Source organism: Dromiciops gliroides, chromosome 2 (genome assembly GCF_019393635.1).
Source record: "Dromiciops gliroides isolate mDroGli1 chromosome 2, mDroGli1.pri, whole genome shotgun sequence".
Lineage (NCBI taxonomy): Eukaryota > Metazoa > Chordata > Mammalia > Microbiotheria > Microbiotheriidae > Dromiciops > Dromiciops gliroides.
In genome coordinates, this window is record NC_057862.1 from 438,170,575 (window position 1) to 438,189,752 (window position 19,178).

Below are 19,178 nucleotides of genomic sequence, written 5' to 3' on the forward strand. Positions count from 1 at the left end.
ACACACATTTATGTATATATATACACACATACATATATACCTATACATATACATATATATGTATCACCAGTGGATGTGTAAGGTCTAAAATTCTAGCTGTGATGTCTAATATCTAATGAGTGGTCGCCTTAAATTAGAACCGTATAGCACCAATCTTTGGGCATTAAGTATTTATTAAAGTATATTAGGGAGTCAAAATGGCAGAGAAAGACATTAAGCTCATGGGGCTCCTGATACAATAACCCCAAAATTAGCAATAAAAGTACCCTTGGGGCAGAAAAACACACAAAAATACGGGCTGAGAGTTTTCTCCAACTATAGATAGATTTCAGAGGGCCGTGCTGGGTCACGAATAAAGCCTAATCCCACAATTGGGCAGACACACCAGACACCTGCCAGAGGAATTTGCCCCAGTGCCTCTGAATCGGCTGCAGCACCGGCGTCTTCTGGAACCAAGTGCGCGGTCGGACTGAACGGCAGGCCTGGGGGAGGGGGTAAGTGAAGGGGTCTCAGTGGATTGGGGGGAAGGATTCGACTGTCCCACCCCAGCGGGCAACCAGGAAGAAATCCTGAGCGGCAGGAGACCCAGGTTGGGGAGGGGAGCAGGGGAGCAGTCTCATCGGAAGCTGAGAACCACACCACAGAAAGCTTTGCTGGTTGGTTTCTTAGTAAATAGGCCTGAGGTTATCTCCAGACCTGAGAACAGGCCAGGTGAGATTAAAGCCTGCCCACCCTCAACCCAAAACACCTGGGACCCTCTGAAGCTGAGAACAGGAGTGGAGCCGAGAAGCAGCCCCCCCCCCCCCAGTGGAGAGTTTAAAATCAAATGAAAGCAAGGCTTGAACAGTGTGTCCTGGAAGCAGCGCCACACTTAAAGTATATTAGGGGTTAGTAAAGAGAAACACATGGATAAAGTATGAGTATGATAAAGTATATATATATATATATATATATATATATATATATATATACACACACATACATATATACTCAGATATATGTATATATATGTGTGTGTGTATCTATATCTATATATCACCAATGGATGTGTAAGGTCTAAAATTCTAGCTGTGATGTCTAAAATCTAATGAGTGGTCACCTTAAATTAGAAACATATAGCACCAATCTTTGGGCATTAAGTATTTATTAAAGTATATTAGGGGTTAGTAAAGAGAAACATGTGGATAAAGTATGAGATCTGTCTACTCTCCCAATTTTCCCTGTCCCTGCTGCCAAGCCGAAGTCCGGAAATGAACACGACCTAGCTTCCCCTCAGCTTCTCCCAGAAGCCCTCTGTGAAACTAGAAATAGGGCTGTCCACACACACACACACACACACACACACACACACACACACACACACACACACACCTCCAAGCTAATTGGCTGATAGCTCTGATTGACAAGACCCACAGGTGGCAGACATTACTTCCTGACGCCATCTGACATTTGAAACCCCAGGAAGGTCACTTTTGGATGCTAAGTCACATGCTTTCTTTTCATGGTGGAGCTTCCTTGCAATATCTTTCTCAGCAGGTTGGTAGCGCTCTAATTCTCACAGATGCAGATGTCTCTGGAGGAGAGAGTGAGGTTGGTGACCTTGCACACTCTTCCCTCACTTAAAGTCAATTCACTGCAAGTCATGACGTCACTTGATGTCATGGTGCTCTTTGGGAATGAAGGGGAAACAACAAGCACACACTGGGAAACCCTCTGACTTCTTTTCCCATTATCCTCCTGTCCCATCCCTACCCTGCCACACCCCACTTGAACATACAAATACACATACACAGAGTTTTCTAATGCATATGGGGGGTTGGCTCCCTTAACATCCTGCCCCCCACCCCAGAGCTCCCGTCCTTTTAGAACACTGATATCGAGGCAACATTGGGCCCTCAGCTCTCATCTCACACACTCAAGACTCCAAGAGCTACAGAGTACAGTTATAGAATCAACTGGAGATGTGGGTTCTGACAGTGACTCTGTCTCCACATCAGGAGGGTTCTAAATGAGACAGAACTGCACCATCAGCCTTGGAATACCTGGCATTTATAGAATGCTCAATGTGTCTTAAAGAGCTTTGGGGGAATTATTTCAGGCACTTAGCAGAGCCTATAGGTAGCCCATGGGTAGGTGCTGATTTGGAGAGAAGGCATGATTCAAAGCAGAAAATGGAGTGGTGAGGGCAAGTAGTTTTCTCCCCTGCACTTCCTATTTACACTGTCTTGATTTTGCAATAACATTTCTGTGTATATACTTCCTCCCCTCTCCCCTTTCCCCCCAAAACTCTTTAAGGTCAGGGATTGTTTAATTTTGGTCTTCATAATCCCCCATGGCCTAGCACCATGCCAGGCACATGTTGTTGTTGTTGTTCAGTTGTTTCAGTTGTGTCTGACTCTTCCTGATCCCATTTGGGTTTTTTTTTTTTAGCAAAGATACTTGAGGGGTTTGCCATTTCCTTCTCCAGCTCATTTTATAGCCAGGCAATAGTTTAATAAATGCTGTTGAATTGAATTGATGTGGATCATCATTACTGAAGTACTGGGTTTTTTTTTGGGGGGGGCAGGGCAATTGGGATTAAGTGACTTGCCCAGGGTCACACAGCTAGTAAGTGTTAAGTGTCTGATGCCAGATTTGAACTCAGGTACTCCTGCATACAGGGCCGGTGCTTTATCCACTGTGCCACCTAGCTGCCCTTAAGTACTGTTTTTATGAGATAACATACCTTTTCTCTTTTATCTTATTTGAGCCTCACAGCAACCCTGTGAGGTAGAGGCACTCCAAGCACAATTATCTCCATTTAACAGATGACCAAGCTCAAATTCAGAGAAGTTAAGTGACTTGCCCAAGGTCATACAGCTAGTATGGAGGCAGGATTGGAAACCAAGTCTCCCAACTCTTTTCCACATAATACAATAACAACTTATAGAAATGCTGGCACTGAGTTCTACAGAGAACCTAGAATATATCAGGGGTTATCAAGCTGCCATGCTTAGAACCCTACAGGGTAGTCCCTGGTGAGACTCCTTACTCACTGAGTCTCCTAGAACCCAGTGGTCCTGGGAATCCAAGGTGAGCAAAGTCAGATTGGCCTGCCCATGAGAAAGGAAGCAGATTGGCTTGGTTGTCTATGTAGGGCCAGGAAGAGAAGCTGAGACACCTCTAAGTTCTGGTCATGCCTAACCTGTTTATCTCTGCTATCTCCCTCTTTCCTCCCAGTAAGCAGGATGTTCCTGGTCCTGTTCCCTGGCCCTCCCTCATCTTAAGGATTCTCTCTCCCCTACTTGGTGTTTTGAGAACTACTGATTCCCACAACCTCCACCCCCTTCACAGCTGCCCCTAGCACAAAGATTGCCCCCAGCACAAGGGTCACCGATCAATCATCACCTAGCCACACAAGCAGGGTCACTCCAGGCAGGGTGAGCACCCTGTTGGGAAGGGGAGTGGGAGACAGCTGGGCTAGACAAGAGAAAAGACTCAGTCTGGCCTATGAGAGCCACACACACCTTCTGGCTCCAGGTTTCAAAATCCAGGTGCCAAAGCCATTCCACAAATCTCAAAGATCCAGTCCAGGCTTTCCCTTCCTTGCTCCTTGAGGGATGGCTACCTGAGAGATGAGGTCCTGGATCTGATCGCTGTGAAATGGTCAGACAAAATGTTCGTCCTGGATTTCTCTCAGGCCAAGTTCTCCCACACTCCCGCTGTATAGCTGTGCCAAATGGACTGGCCCATACCCGCTTGCCTGCATGAGAGCGGCATCTGGGGCAAGCAGGGGAAAGGAAGCTCTTGGTAAAAGCATGGAGGTCAAAGCATCTTTTCCCCTTTGCTCAGGTTTCCTCTTCCCCAGAGTCTGACACATCCACCACTTTAAGCTGGGGTCCGGGACTAGGAAATTTAGTGAGGGATGTGAATGTGTGTGTGTGTGTGTGTGTGTGTGTGTGTGTGTGTGTGTGAGAGTCTGAGGTAGGGAGGAGGGAAGGAAATAAATAGAAAATGGGGGATTCACGATTCAGAAGCAGAGACAAGAACATGGAGAGACAGTTTATGGAGGGTTGACTTGGATTTTCCTTTAGTTGAAAGGCTTTAAATCTGATTCCTGGTACTGGGGCACTGACCCCAAACCGATATCCCACAACATTTCTCACCATGCCACACTTATAGCACAAGCTGCCAGGTTAGGACTATAGTAACTCTCACTGCTCTCTCCAAAGCCTCAACTCAAGTCTCCATCAGTCAGTCTTCCCAACCAGCACCAAGCATATAGGAAGCACTTAATTGTTTACTAAGTCAGTGAATTGCCCAAGATGTTCTCCCTTAACAGGATAGTTCTACTTCAGCAAGAACTTACCAAATGTCTGAGATGGTGGGAACCAAGACATGGATGCAGATTTAACAAAGAGTTAGAGATTCAGCACATAGCCCCCTTTGGTAATAGGGTGTTCCCTGCAGATAAGGAATGGATTAAGTGATTATACACCCAGAAGCTGGGTTTTTTATTAATCAGCCAATCTTAGGAATTGAACTGATTTCCATCAAAAGTTGATTTCTGGGGGGGAGGAAAGCTCCTGATACCTGTAGCAAAGAAATTAATTATATGCCTGATTTCTCTTCGCTTGCCTGCTTTCATGATAGAGATGTCTAGAGGTTCCCCAGAATGGTAAAGGGAATGGAGACCATGCTCTATTTTTATTTTTATTTTTATTTTTGCAGGGCAATGAGGGTGTAACGATTGGAATGACGCCACCTGCTGGAGAGATACTGTAGGAAAGCTCTGCCATGAGGAGAAGGCATCTGAGGGCAAGCCATGAGGTTTTCCTTGGCATCAGGAAGTGATGTTTGCTTGGGGGTACTGTCTATAAAAGAGGCAAGTCTTGCTCTTGGTCTCTTTCTGGAGGACCTCAGGGGGGAGAGGAGCTGGAGACATTGGCTCCCTGAGATAGACAGCTGAATCTAGGCCTCTCTCTCTTCACCATATTCTTATTCTCCTTAATAAATGCTTAAAAATCTAAAGTCTTGCTAAAGCTTATAATTTATTGGTGACTACTCATTAGATATTTTAGACAGTAAAGCTAGAATTTTAGCCCCTTACAAGGGTTAAGTGACTTGCCCAGGGTCACACAGCTAGTTAAGTGTCAAGTGTCTGAGGCTGGATTTGAACTCAGGTCCTCCTGAATCTAATGCCAGTGCTTTATCCACTGTTCCACCTAGTTGCCCTACCCCCCCATGCTCTATTAAAATCAGATGAAGGACCAGGAATATTTATCCTAGAGAAAAGAAAATTTGGGAATAATGTGGTAACTATCCATTAGTTACAACTTCATGTATTTGAAGGACTACCCTATAGAAGAATTCCATTCCTTCTGATAGGCCCTGAGGGCAGAACTAGGAATAATAGGTGGAAGTTGAGAGAAAAATGTGATGTCTTTTAAACAATATTTTAATAGCATTCTTATAGTTGTTATAGCATTTATATAGTGCTTTAATGTCTGAAAAGTATTTTGAAAATATATAATTATATTCTCACAATAATTCCAGGAGATAGGTACTATTTATTATACCCATTTTGCATATCGCCATCTGAACTGTTCACTGACCACTCTGATTCATTCTAGTGTTCCGGTATAGGTTGAGCTAGATGATCTCAAATGTACCTCTTAACACCTGTGTGATCTTGGGCAAGTCAGTTATCAGTTCAGTTTACTCATCTAGAAAATGAGTGGATTGGACTAGATCAGAGGTGTCAAACATGCAGCCTGCTGTTCAGCATTGGGACTACAACATAGTACAGCAGTATCTGATTAAAATGTAACTGGGGGGGGGGCAGTTGGCTGGCTGGCGCAGTAGATAAAGCACCGGCCCTGGATTCAGGAGGACCTGAGTTCAAATCCGACCTCAGACACTTGACACTTACTAGCTGTGTGACCTTGGGCAAGTCACTTAACCCTCATTGCCCTGCCCCCCAAATGTAATTGGGAACTGTTTTTTAAAATAAATAAAAATACAATATAACAGATCCTGTTAATTTGTGGTTTTCTAAGCCAATATGTGGCCCAGGGATCCATTCCTATTTGAGTTTGACACCATTGACTTAAGGTATATCAGCATAATGATATTTCTACTCATGAGTGACTCATACTGTGCAGTGATGAAGAATCTTCTGTTTTTCTGAGGAGCTAGAAGGATTGAGGACTTATCAGTTGATAAACCAGAACTGTTTGCACATACAAACAAGAGGAGTGACCTTCCAATCAGAAAGCCTTTTTGCTGCTATGAGTTACTGAGCTGGGAAGAAGAGAAGCTAATCTATCTCCCATCTGCTTGCCATGTGTTCATGAGCATGTGGCACCTGTCTCTTTTGTGTTATTCTTTCCTTCTCTTAGGTGAATGTGTTTGCTGAGAAAGGAAGTGCCTCATACTTCAATGAAAATACTGAGGCCATTCACCAAGAGCTATCCCTTCTCCTTTCATCTCATATCATATGATACTTTTTGCCACTTTCTCCCACTTCACTCCTGTTTTGCATAAAGAGGTGGCACTTTTCCTTGCCAAGCCTAACCCTATTATATACACAAGTGATCCCATTCCATCTCATATTCTCCAGCAGATTTTCCTCTCCATCATCCCCATTCTCTCACGTAACTTCTTTTTTTAAAATAAAAGTATTTTATTATTTTCCAGTTATATGTAGAGATAACTTTCAGCATTTGTTTACATAGGATTTCCAATTTCAAATTTTTCTCCCTTGCTCCCCTACCTCCCCCCTCCCCCAGACAGCAGGCAATCCGATATAGGTTTTATATATATATATATATATGTGTGTGTGTGTGTGTATATATATATATATATACACACACACACATACACACATATCTATACATATATATGTATATACACATATACACATACATAACAACATTAAACATATTTGTGCATCAGTCATGCTATAAGAGAAGAATCAGAGCAATAAGGAAAAACCTCAAAATAGAAAAACAACAGCACCAAAAACAAAAGAAATATTATGGTTCAATCAGCATCCATATTCCATAGTTCTTTTTTTTCTGGATTTGGAGAGCCTTTTCCATCATGAGTCCCCTGGAACTTTCTTGTACCATTGTATTGGTGAGAAGAATCTGGTCTATCACAGTTGATCAACACATAATGTTGATGATGCTGTGTATAATGTTCTTCTGGTTCTGCTCATCTCACTCATCATCAGTTCATGCAAGTCCTTCCAGGCTTCTCTGACCTTCTCCTGCTCATCGTTTCTCACAGCACAATAGAATTCCATTACATTCATATACCACAACTTGTTCAGCCATTCCCCAACTGATGGGCAAGCCCTCAGTTTCCAATTCCTTCTCATATAACTTCAATCTCTCCCTGTCTTCTGGCTGGTTCCAAGCTGCCTACAAAGATACCTATCTCCTCCATCATAAAAAACAAACAAACAAAAAAGATAAAGAAAAACAACTTCATTTGCTATATCTATCCACACTAGCTATTGCTCCATCTTCTCCATTTTCTGGCTAAATTCCTTAAGAAGGCTGCCTACGATAGGTTCCTCTACTTTCTTTCCTCTCATTCTTTCCTTAACTCTCTATAGCCTGGCTTCTGACCTCATCATTTAACTGAAACTGCTCCATAATTTTTAGTTATCTCTTAACTGCCAAACCTAATGGCCTTTTCCCAGTCTTCATCCTTCTTGACCTCTTTGCAGCCTTTGACACTGTAGATGATCCTCTTTTCCTTGATTTTTCTTCCTAGGTTTTTAGTACACTACCCTCTCTTGGTTTCTCTTCCTACCTCTTTGACTGCTCCTCAGTTTCCTTTGCTGGATCTTTGACCAGGTTATACTTGCTATAGAGGGTGTCTCATAGGGCTCTATTTTGGACCTTCTTTTTATCTTCTACGTTCTTTCATTTGGTGAGCTCAACAGCTCCCATGGATTCAGTTGTCATCTCTACGCTGATGATTCTCAAATCTGCTCAAATCAGCACAAACCTCTCTGTTGACCTCCAATGTCACATCCCCAGTTGCCTCCTGGATATCTTGAATTGGATATCCTGCAGACATCTTAAACTCAACAACTTAAGTCATTTATCTTTTCCCCCAAAAGCCTTCTCCTCTTTCTAACTTCTTTATTACAGTGGAGAGTGTCATCGTCTTCCTAGTCACCTAGACTTACAACCTAGATGCCATCTTTGACATCTCAATCTCTCTCATTCCCTAATCTGTTGCCAAGATGACCTTCATAACAACTCTCTTATACACACTCCTTTTCTGTGATCCTTCTACCACCCTGAAACAAACCCTTATCACTTCATGATTGGACTATTCCAAGAGCCTGCTGGTTGGTCTCCCTGCCACAAATCTCTTCCTAGTCTACATACTCTGCTGCCAAAGTAGATTTATTTATCTATCTATCTATCTATCTATGATGAGGCAACTGGGGTCAAGTGACTTGCCCAGGGTCACACAGTTAGTAAGTGTTAAGTGTCTAAGGCCGAATTTGAACTCAGGTACTTCTGAATCCAGGGCTGGTGCTCTATCCACTGCGCCACCTAGCTGCCCCCAAAGTAGTTTTTTAAAAATACAGGTCTGAGCACACCACCCCTTCCCCCAATTCAATAATTTCAGTGGCTGGACATGACTAATGTGGAAATAAGTTTAACATGAATGTACATATATAACCTATATCAGATTGCTTGCTGTCTTGGGGAAGGGGGAGAGAAGGGAGGAAGGGAGAAAAATTTGGAACTCAAAATCTTACAAAAATGAATATTGAAAACTAAAACTAAAATAAATACTATTGCTTATTTAAAAAATATAATTTCAGTGACTCCCTGTCAACTCCCATTAGACTGGAAGTTCCTCAAAAGCAGGGACTGACTTTTTCCTGTCTTTGTATCCCCAACACATTGCCTGACATATAGTAGACACTTAATAAATGTTTATTGACTGATTAACTACAGGTTTTTTTTTTTAAAGCAAATGCTCCTTTCTAACTGCTAATAGATTCTGGGTGAGGTGGGAAAGGGAAGAAGCATTTATTAAGTGCTTATTATGTGCTAGGCACTGTGCTAAGAGCTTTATAAATATTACATCATTTGATCCTCACAACAACCCTATGAGGTAGGTGCTATTATTATCCTCATTTTATAGTTGAGAAAACTGAGGCAAAAATTGTTTAAGTGACTTGCCCAGGTTCACAGAGCTAGTGTCTGAGGTCAGATTTGAACTCAGGTCTTCCTGACTCCAGGCCTAGCACTCTATCCATTTCATATTCTCTTGATTGATTGATAATGGAGGGCATGTTGGATCGGGGCTCATAAATGACAATGTTAGAACTTGCAACCTTCTGAATTACCACAAAAGTTCTGAGGGGAGTGGTAATCAGCTACCTTCTGGGGATCCAACATGGCAGGGTTAATGGGAAGTGGTAGAATAAGACAGAGGGGATGCTATATTTCTATAAGTTCTTCATATTTATTGTTTCATATAGTACAATAACATTCCTTTGCATACTTGTAGTGAAATTCCATTCAATCAATAGACATTTATTTCTAGTTCTCTGATACCACAAGAAATGCTATTATGAATATTTTGTTGTATATGAAACATTTCTTTCTGTTTTTGACTTCTTGGGGGTATATGCTTAGTAGAAGGATCTCTTGGTCAATGAATGTAGACACTTTAGTAACTTTTTTAAGTTGTCATTTCTTTTTTTTTTTTAATTTAGTGAGGCAATTGGGGTTAAGTGACTTGCCCAGAGTCACATAGCTAGTAAGTGTTAAGTGTCTGAAGCCAGATTTGAACTCAGGTACTCCCGACTCCAGGGCCGGTGCTCTATCCACTGCGCCACCTAGCTGCCCCAGTAACTTTTTTAAAAAAAGGATAATTCTAAATTGCCTTCCAGAATGGCTAGAACAATTCACAGCAACATTAATGGCAATGCAACTATATATATATATATATATATATATAGGTGAGGCAGTTGGGGTTAAGTGACTTGTCCAGGGTCATATAGCTAGTAAGTGTCAAATGTCTGAGGCCAGATTTGAATTCAGGTCCTCCTGAATCCAGGGCTGGTGCTCTATCCTCTGCACCACCTAGGTGTCCCACAACTATATTTTTAAAAAGAAAAAAAAATTAAAGCCAGAGATAGTAGAACTTTGAATTAACCTGGAAGGAAACACAGAACAAAAAACATTGCCTTTGCCCATTTTTTGTTGATTTACAGGATTCTACCTTATTAAATGTTAGCATTTCATGTAAGAATTAATTCTCCTTGTTTTGTATATTTATTTGATTCTTTTTTAATCTTTTTTTTTTTTTTGTGAGGCAATTGGGGTTAAGCAACTTGCCCAGGGTCACACAGCTAGTAAGTGTTAAGTGTCTGAGGCCGGATTTGAACTCAGATATTCCTGAGTCCAAAGCCAGTGCTCTATCCACTGTGCCAACTAGCTGCCCCTATTTATTTGATTTTTAAAAGTTATTCTTTATAATAGAAACAAATATACAAAGAAAAGATCTAGGATGAAAGGCAGTTAGTTAACAGCAAAGCAGAGATTCCATAAGGCAATGGAACAGAACGGCAAAGGAAGATATAGACTATTGGGGGATAGGGATAGAGTTGTGATGCTGAGGGATGAGTTCCTAGAGTGGTAGGAGGGCAAAGAGATTGTCAACATGATTTATAGTCTTTTTTTAAAAAATAATTTTGTTACATTTACTTTTGATATTTTTTTTGGGTGGGGCAATGAGGGTTAAGTGACTTGCCCAAGGTCACACAACTAGTAAGTATCAGGTATCTGAGGTCACATTTGAACTCAGGTCCTCCTGAAACCAGGGCCAGTGTATTATCCACTGTGCCGCCTAGCTGCTCCAATTCATAGTTTTATAGTATTTCCTTCACACCAAAATCATCCTCCAACTCCCTTTAAAATTTGAGTTTCTGCCACTGATCCCAAGACACAATAAGATTAGATTCCATATTTAAGGAGCAGGAACAAAATTCAATCTTTCTTGCAGAAACTCCAAGCTTCCATCTGATGCTTTGGCTCAGGATAATGTAAGTAGGTCAGGAGATGTGGGTTTGAATCTTGCTTCTGACATTTATTAGCCATGTGACCATGGGAATGTCACATCCCTGAACCTCAGTTTCCTTAGCTGAAAAAAATGGGAATAATGTACCTATATTAGTATTCCATGGGATAATTGTGAAGATCAAATAATAGGATAATAACAACTTCCATTTATATGGTGCATTAATATTTGCTGATCCACATGACATTTAAAGGAGAGGAAAATACCAAAATCAGTAAAAAAAAAAAATCCAAAAAACCCCCAAACACCAAAACCAACCCTAGGACCTTACTGATATTGGGGGGAAAAAAGGTGACCACAATTCCATCCACTACTGAGCTATATGCCTACCTTCCTATCTGTACAAAATCTTTGTGAGGGTCATCTATAACCAGACGGGGGGGGGGGGGAGCTTCCTTGGTGAGTATATTAGTAGAGAAAAAGCAGGCTTTTGCAAATAATCTTCAACAATGGACCATGTCATTATTATATCTGATAATAAACATTAGGTGAGGCATTGATGTATACCTCCTAAAAAATATTGAGAGGTATGATGGAGATCCACCAAAGAGCTGAGGTTTAGGAAGGATTGATTCCCTGCAAACGTTGAGGTCCTCCAGATGCTCCTGTTTTCAGATGACTATGTGTTGACTTCATCAAGCCCCAAGATATTACAGAAAGTCCTTGCAGAACTCTGCAACCAGTGGTATCCAACTAAATTAGAAATGGATCCCTGCTGGGCCAACCTGGATTCAGAAAACTACAAATTAACATTATCTCAGAAATTGTATTTTTATTTATTTTGTTAAACAATCCCCACATATACTTTTATCTGGTTCTGGCTGAAATGGGTAGTTTTACAGAAAGGTCTGAGTCTGACATTTCTGTCCAATGAATGGATGAAGAGCATCTATTGCCCAGATTTCACCATGTTATCTGAATGGACACCCTATAGAGCTTGTCCAACAGTCTGTATATCTAGGATACACAAAAGAGATGGACAGTGAGCTAGTCTCAGATTTGCAAAGGAGAAAAAAAAAGTGGGCTGGGTTGTGTTTTTTTCTTTTCCAGAAATTGCTAAGCACTTTTACTGACTCTAAGATTCCCATAACAACAAAGGCTCATCATTATCACTTAAGTATTAAACATGAACATTGTTTGGGTTTTGATTGCTTAGAGTGTATAAATAGCCATTGTTTCTGTTCTGGCCAGAAACTCTGAGGGTCTTCCCCTCTCAGACTGATTCTTTTGTGAAGGCAATCTAGGCCATCTTTTTCCTCCATTCTTTTGTAGCCTTTACTGGATGAGTGTTGTCTCAGACAAACTGAGACCTGGGAAAGACCTAACTTAAAAAGGCCAAGGCCTCCCACTGCAAACAAGGCCATCGTCAGTCATCCCAACCTATGTCTTGCCACTGGACTCCAATGACTCTGGAGGAGAGAGTGAGGCTGATGACTTAGCACAGCTCTGCTTCACTCAAATCCAATTCCCTTGCAAGTGAAGATATTACTTTCCTGATGTCATTGGCCCTCTTTAAGAAGGAAGGACTCAATGACAACAACTAACATGAGTATCAGAGTGAGCAATGAATATGCATATGATGGGTGTGTAAGCAGGCTGAAATCTATGTCCAATGAGTGACTCCAAAGAACAGAGCTAAAAGCTATCATCAAGGACTTGTATGACAGGAAGAGAAAATGGGCTGGTTACATGGAGAGAAATTGCATGTAGGAAGCCAGAGTGCTATACCAGCACCCTCAGGAGAAAGAAAAGAAGGCTTCCAGCATTTTGGGTGGGTTCTCTGTGGTGAATTTTGAGAGGGCATGAAAGAGAATCCCATAGGATGGGCAGGTATTATGATCTACATCTTTGGAGCAAATTCCTGAATTGATGAGATCACAGGGAGATTTGAGCATTTAATGTCTGCAAAGCCCTTTCCTCTCCATGAGGTAATGTATCAGGCCCTTTAAAAATTGTTAAGCATTATGTAAATGTCACTTATTATGATGATCATCATTATCCATACCCACCCTGGACTTGGACACTCACAGATCTGCTATGTATAAAGCCAAAGAGAAAGGAGATGTGGGTAAGAGCAGAGCCTTAGGTTGAGGAGTTCCTTGTTCTAATTTCCTCTCTCCATTTAGCTCACAGATACTAGTGTAAGGGGAGGGGTGGAGAGAGCAAGAACTGCTCTCTATTCAGACAATAAGGAGCAGTGGGAAGGGCATCTAAACCCAGCTGTCTCTCTCTTCCCCAGCCATTCCCCTCAACCCACCCTCCCCACATTGTGTGAGTATGTTTTAGGTCTGCATATGTTCATATGAATGTTTTTGCTAGTTTGTTTGTGTCTGTTTATATTTGTGGATGTTTGTATGCCTTTGTTTGGGGCTGGGTAGATGAATAGCAAGACCTCCTTTCCTTAGGACACAAGGCACAGAGCACAGGATACCCTGTAGGGAGGGGAGAGATGCTGGAAAGTTGGTGCCCTTTAATTTCCCACCTTTCTGCCATTTAGTCCTGTATGGTAGCCTTTAGCTGCCTCCAGGTCTAGCCCAGGAGACTTCCCTCTTTTCTGAACAGCTGCTCTGACTATGCACAGAGATAAGACTCTTTCCAACTCCCTAGTGTACCCCAGGCACCCTGGTCAGGCTTATGTGCCCACTAATAATTCACATATACGCTCCCTTGTGAACATATGCCTTCATATATACATGGAGATGTATCTGCTCACTCACAAAGTCACATATATGCATGCACAGATGAAAGTCCACACACATTCATATACTGGTACATTCAACAGAGACATGACTACACTTGTGCATATTCACGATATGAGGTTGCACATTACAGTTTGTTGGGCTGGTTTACTCATTTCGTGCCACCAGGGTGGCCACAAGGATGAGCATGGCCCCAAAGTCATGATTTGCTGAGAAGAAAACTCATTCTTACTGATATAGAGAAGAGATTGTGTGTATATGTGTGTGTGTGTGTGTGTGAGACACACACACACACACACACACACACAGACTGAGAGACAGAGATACATGCATAGAGATGAAGCATTTAGAAAATGGAGGAAATCAAAGTTTAAACACTAGGAAAAATTAAGGTAAGGACAGACAGAGGCAGAGACAGATCTGAAGGAGCACGGTTAAAATCACAGGCCCCAGAAACTGCTTAGATCCAAAGGACACGTGGCTCTTCTTCCCCTCCCTCAACAACTTTTCACTTGGGGGCAGGGAGGCAGGATGGAAAGGGAATCTGGGGTGACAGAGGAAAGGATGCTCTAACTCCACATACGTTACCTATTTCCCTCCTCCCTGCCCCCGAGTTCTACCCAGATCTAGGTTATAGTTCTCTCAACTCTCTCTAAGTCACTTACATGGATTAAAAACAGCAACTGTCCCAGTCCTGACCCCTGGGGACCTCATTGAAGACTTCCTCCCCAGCTCCTCTCACAGGCACTCTCTGTTCTCAAATTTAACCAGAGTCCTTGCCTGTTCAGCTGCAGCCCTCCCTGGACCAACTCCCCAACCCAGCCACCCTCTCTCCCTGTCCTCAATCCCCAAGAAGAGACCTGAGGAAGAAACAGACTACAGCGCAAGAAGCTACAGGAATCCTGCCGCGATCACTTCATCAGATGATCCTCATTCTGGCTGGGGGGGGGGGGAGGAGAAGGGGGGGGAACAGGACTAGGCGTGGTGGAGAGGAAGGGCGGAACAGAACCCCCCCCCCCCAACCAGAAAGCTTTGTTTATAGGAAAACTCAACTCCTAAGCACAGAAAGAATTATTTTTCTGTGGTTCTCACCTTAACTGTCTTCCTGTAAGGAGATAGAAAATAAAGTTGGGGAGATGGGGAAGGAAAGGGAGGGGTCCATAATCGGGAGCTCTTCTCCAGCAAGAGAAATAAGTACTTCAAAGAATAATAGATCTACAACCGGAAGGAACCTTAGAGGCTATGCAGTTTAACTCTGATCATTTTACGGATGAGGAAACTGAGGCCCAAGGAGATTCAATGCCTTGCCCAAGGTCACACGGGTATTAAGCTTCAGAGTTGGGATTTGAATCCCATGTCCTCTAAGGCTCTTTCCACTGTACCATGATCCCTCCCCAAACCCCTCTTTTCCAGAGGATGTTTGGGAACTCTAGAAGTCCAAGGTGACTGGAGGCAGAGTATAGTCTTCTTTCTGTTTTTTGTTTGTTTGTTTGTTTGTTTGTTTGTTTTTGGTAGGGCAATGAGGGTTAAGTGACTTGCCCAGGGTCACACAGCTAGTAAGTATCAAGTGTCTGAGGTCAGATTTGAACTCAGGTATTCCTGAATCCAGGGCTGGTGCTTTATCCACTGCACCACCTAGCTGCCCCCAGAGTATAGTCTTGCAGTCAATGTTGTACATAACAACATCACCCTGTATATAAGAGCACACACACATAGAAATAGAGCCATATCTCTAATACCCGAACACACAGCTTGTTCCTATGCCTTTCACCTCACCCCATTATCTAAAAGTAGCTTTTCAAGGGCATGTCACTCAGCATTCCGGCATCGCCAGGCTGGTTGAGGCCAGAACTGGTTTTGTTGTCTGGATGTAATGGTCCTAAGATCTTTGATTTAAGGTCAGAAGGACTCTCTCATCTCTCATGACTAGAGGTCATCTAGTCCAACTCCTTCATCTGTGAAAGGGAAGGAAATCCTGCTTCCTCCCCTCCTCTACCCACAGCCTTCTGGGTGGGCTCAGATGGAAAATCTCAAATACAAGGATGAAGCAGCATGGTGCAATACAAAGAACGATGGATGCAAAATCAGGGAATTGGGGGATCTGAATTCAAATATTGGTTCTATCATTTACTAGCTGTGTGACCTTGGGCAAGTTTCTTCATCTTCTCAGCCTTAGTTTCCTCAGTCCAATTCCAAATCTCCCATCCCTCAGAGAGGTCAAGTGATTTGCTCAAAGTCACACAGCTAGTAAAGGTAGGTGGCACAGTGGATTAAGGCTGGGCCTAAAGTCTGGAAGACCTACATTCAAATCCAGCCTGTTTAACCGTGGGCAAATCACTTGACCTCTGTTTGCCTGTTTCCTCAACTGTCAAATGAGGACAATTGGAAAAGGAAATGGCAAACCACTCCAGGATCTTTGCTAAGAAAACCCCACAAGGGTCATGAAGGGTCTGGCTCGACTGAATGAGTCCACGACAATACACAGCAAGCAAATGACAGAGCACAGATTTGGTTTTTTTTTTTTGTTTGTTTTTTTGTTTTTTTGTGGGGCAATGAGGGTGAAGTGATCTGCCTAGGGTCACACAGCTAGTAAGTATCAAGTGTCTGAGGTCGAATTTGAACTCAGGTCCTCTTGAATCCAGGGCCCGTGCTTTATCCACTGTGTCACCTAGCTGCCCTTTTTTTGTTTTGTTTTGTTTTTCAGCGCACGGATTTGAATCCAAATGCTCCTCTACTTCCACTGTGATACATTGTCTCTCCAGTAGTGTTTGAGGCTTTCCATTCGGAACCCACTCAGGATGCCTGGGGGAGGGAGTAGGCCCAACATCTCCAGAGTTTCTTCCATCGGTTACCATAAGCTTCTCTCGTTTTCTTTCTGCTGCCTGCCTGCCTTCCCTACCCAAGGAGAAAAAACCCAGGCGTTCAATGCCCCAATTGAGTTTCCTTTGAAGCCGCCGATAGGATTTTTTTTCGGGGGGGGGGGGTGATGGCTGTGGGAGTGAAGTGGGGCCCAGATGGGAGAGGTTGCGTGCAGGCTGCTCTGACCACACCTCAGCTCCCTGATCTTTTGGGGCCACCTGCTCTCTGCCTGTGTGGGAGCTGGGGAAGTGACCACAGGGGCCAAGCCGTCTGGGAGCGAGTCTGGCTTTCATCTACAGAGCCACGGCCTCCGGAAGCACAGTGCGCCCTACACTGGGGTGCCCCCCCCATCCCCATCTCAAGCAACAGAGACCCTGGCCGTTCCAAGGCCCAGGAAACACTTGACTTTGGCTTCCACCTTCCTGCGACTGACTCTCTCATCCTCAGCCACCTCTTGACCATCCAAAGTCCTATCTATCCCAAGACACTCCAACTCTCATTCCCCGCCTCCCCGCTTCCATAGCCTAGAGCCTTGATCTAACCTAGTAAGGAAGGATCAGCGGCCACCTGCGCCAGGGCAGAGCCGCTTCCCCACCCAGTTCCAGACCAGAGACAGCTACGCCTACCCCACTCTTGGTCACCACGCAGTGGCGGGGGGGGGGGGGGGGGGGGGACAAGAGACAGATTAAAGGACAGCCTCAAAGAAAACTTCCAGGCCTCCCAGGCCAGGGAATAAACAGCAACTCAAAAAGAAATGAATAAACCTCCCAAGTGGAGCCTGGGCTTCCTGCAAACAACAAACAGCGCCCCCGCCCTCCACTTTACCCCTTCCCCTCCTTCCAAGTAATCCCACCTGCAGTGCCCCGCCTCCTTTGCCCCTAGAGCTAGGCTTTAACCCTTTAGTCCCTATGCCTTTTCCCTCGGGTCAAGAGTTTTTATTTTAAACTGGGTTTGTGTTTTCCTATCCTTCTTCCCCTCCCTCCCTCCCCCCTTCCCGCCCCAACCCCTCTGTCTGCCCCTTCTGAGAATCTTCTGTCTCCCCACTAGCTCCCACACCTAGTTACCGTTTCCCTCCCCACACACGCACCTCCAGGACCCTCACTTAGACTGTCAGTCAGTCCCTCTTGGGTCCGGTGGGGAGGGGGGCGGGTCAAGAAGGAGTACCGAGATTTAAAAATAGAACACGTATTCCTCTGGCTAGCGGAAAGCCCCTGGGGTGTATGGGAGGAAGCGGGCTGGCTGGGGGGCAAGGGTGGGGGCTCAGGCCCAGGGGCCGGATTTTAAAGTGGGGGGGACGGGGTGGGAAGAATGTTCAGGAAATACCCCCGGCTGCGGTGGTGCTAGGAAAAAGCTCTAATGCAAACAGGGTGCGGTTGCAGTGGAAACTCCCAGGGCAGAGTGCGGCCGAACTAAAGAATCTGCTGTCCAGCGAACCTCAGCCTCTACTACAGGTTCTGGGGAAGGCAATGATCAGTGGAACCTGCCCAGGCCCAGAACCAGGTCTCCGGCCCTACACACAGAGCCCCTTTCTCCCACCTCCTACTGTCCCCCCCCCCTCCCGCTTCGTGTCAGGGTCCCTTCCTTATCTCTCTTCTTCCCCTTCCCCCCCCCCCACCAAATTTCCTGAATATTCTTCCATTCCCAGTGATACTGAATTCTAGTTCCCCAAACCACCCCATCTGCCCCCTTTTTAATCCCTATCCGCTTCAGCCCAAACTCTCCTAAAATCCCAATCTAGCTCTGCCTACACTTTTCATTGTGGTGTTTTGAATCCTATTTTATCTTCAATATCCTTCCTTTCATATTGAGTCTCTTCCTCTCCTCTTCTTCTCATTCCCTGCCACTGAGACCTAATTTCCCCCCAAGGACTATGCATCTCTGACCATCCTTTTCAGTACTGGATGAAACTTCTCTTATAATTAAATTTATACCAAACATACTGGTCCTGAAGGAGGAGTAGACTTACTTGTTGCTTCCCATTGCCACTCCCACATTCTCCTCTTGCCATCACTCAGCAGCATCTCCTTTGCGGTTCCTTCTATAAAGATAATTCACCCTTTCCAAATTCTCTGGTGGGTATGGCTAGAAGAGACTGTGGATTCTGACTGTTGTGACTCCTTGGGATCAGAGAAAGGGAAAGTGAAGGTTTAATTCCAATCTTCCTTCTTCTGTGCACTCAGCTGGCACAATTTCTTTAAACTGTTCTAAATTCTGGAGGGTTTCATGTAAAACTATGACCAGTTATGATTTCTATGTGATTCATGTCTATTGTATACACAGGAATTACAATGAAGTAAATGGTTTGTAGTGCACAGAACTAAATAAGATAGAAAGTTGAACCCCAGGCCTAAATAAGGTTTTATCCTAGTGTGGAGGCTTTGAACTGGTGAAATAATCTAAAAATATTTCCTTTTATTTAACCAACTTTACTAGATAGCACCACCTGTTGGTTACACCTGGGTACATCTAGTTGCGCCCTGCTCTTTTCTCCTTATAAGAAAGCTCCTTGAGGGC